Below are 1,903 nucleotides of genomic sequence, written 5' to 3' on the forward strand. Positions count from 1 at the left end.
ATGATGTCAGAAAGGGTTGAAACTTTATGACGTGGATTTGAATGGTGCTTAATGAATGCTAAAAAAGTCTGGAGTTGTAATTAGTTTAAAAAAATGAAGTGCCGGTGTACCAGATGAGTTTTCGTCCGGAACCATGATACTTCGAAAGAGATTGTCCAGTTTGTACACGAGGTGCATCCAGTTTTTGTCGTAACCCTTTCTACTTTTTCGCACATGCTATGTGGGTGAAATGATGATACCATGCCAAGTTCCAACCTTTTTAGAGTTCATTTGTAGTGCTTTTCAATTTCAGGGTCATTTAGCTCAAAGCAAATCTTTAAATGCATGAAAAATAGCAAATGATGTCAGAAAAGGTGAAAGTTTATGATGTGGATTTGAATGGTGCATAATGAACGCTAAAAAAGTCTGGAGTTGTAATTAGTTTAAAAAAATGAAGTGCCGATGTAACAGATGAGTTTTCGTCCAAAACCCTGATACTTCGAAAGAGATTGTCCAGTTTGTACACGAGGTGCATCCAGTTTTTGCCATAACTCTCTCTACTTTTTTGCACATGCTATGTGGGTGAAATGATGATACCATGCCAAGTTCCAACCTTTTCAGAGTTCATTTGTAGTGCTTTTCAATTTCAGGGTCATTTAGCTCAAAACAAATCTTTAAATGCATGAAAAATAGCAAATGATGTCAGAAAGGGTTGAAAGTTTATGACGTGGCTTTGAATGGTGCATACTAAACGCAAAAATAGTCTGGAGTTGTAATAAGTTTAAAAAAATGAAGTGCTGGTGTACCAGATGAGTTTTCGTCCGAAACCCTGATATTTCAAAAGAGATTGTCCAGTTTGTACACAAGGTGCATCCAGTTTTTGTCGTAACCCTTTCTAATTTTTACCACATGCTATGTGGGTGAAATGATGATACCATGCCAAGTTCCAACCTTTTCAGAGTTCATTTGTAGTGCTTTTCAATTTCAGGGTCATTTAGCTCAAAGCAAATCTTTAAATGCATGAAAAATAGCAAATAATGTCAGAAAAGGTTGAAAGTTTATGATGTGGCTTTGAATGGTGCATAATGAACGCTAAAAAAGTCTGGAGTTGTAATAAGTTTTAAAAAAGGAAGTGCCGGTGTAACAGATGAGTTTTTGTCGAAAACCCTGATACTTCGAAAGAGATTGTCCAGTTTGTACACGAGGTGCATCCAGTTTTTGCCGTAAACCTCTCTACTTTTTCGCACATGCTATGTGGGTGAAATGATGATACCATGCCAGGTTCCAACCTATTCAGAGTTCATTTGTAGTGCTTTTCAATTTCAGGGTCATTTAGCTGAAAACAAATCTTTGAATGCATGAAAAATAGCAAATGATGTCAGAAAGGGTTGAAAGTTTATGATGTGGATTTGAATGGTGCATAATGAACGCTAAAAAAGTCTGGAGTTGTAATTAGTTTAAAAAAATGAAGTGCCGGTGTAACAGATGAGTTTTCGTCCAAAACCCTGATACTTCGAAAGAGATTGTCCAGTTTGTACACGAGGTGCATCCAGTTTTTGCCATAACTCTTTCTACTTTTTCGCACATGCTATGTGGGTGAAATGATGATACCATGCCAAGTTCCAACCTTTTCAGAGTTCATTTGTAGTGCTTTTCAATTTCAGGGTCATTTAGCTCAAAACAAATCTTTAAATGCATGAAAAATAGCAAATGATGTCAGAAAGGGTTGAAAGTTTATGACGTGGCTTTGGATGGTGCATACTGAACGCAAAAATAGTCTGGAGTTGTAATAAGTTTAAAAAAATGAAGTGCTGGTGTACCAGATGAGTTTTCGTTCGAAACCCTGATATTTCGAAAGAGATTGTCCAGTTTGTACACGAGGTGCATCCAGTTTTTGTCGTAACCCTTTCTACTTTTGAGCACA

This window comes from Triticum dicoccoides, chromosome 6B (genome assembly GCF_002162155.2).
Source record: "Triticum dicoccoides isolate Atlit2015 ecotype Zavitan chromosome 6B, WEW_v2.0, whole genome shotgun sequence".
NCBI lineage: Eukaryota > Viridiplantae > Streptophyta > Magnoliopsida > Poales > Poaceae > Triticum > Triticum dicoccoides.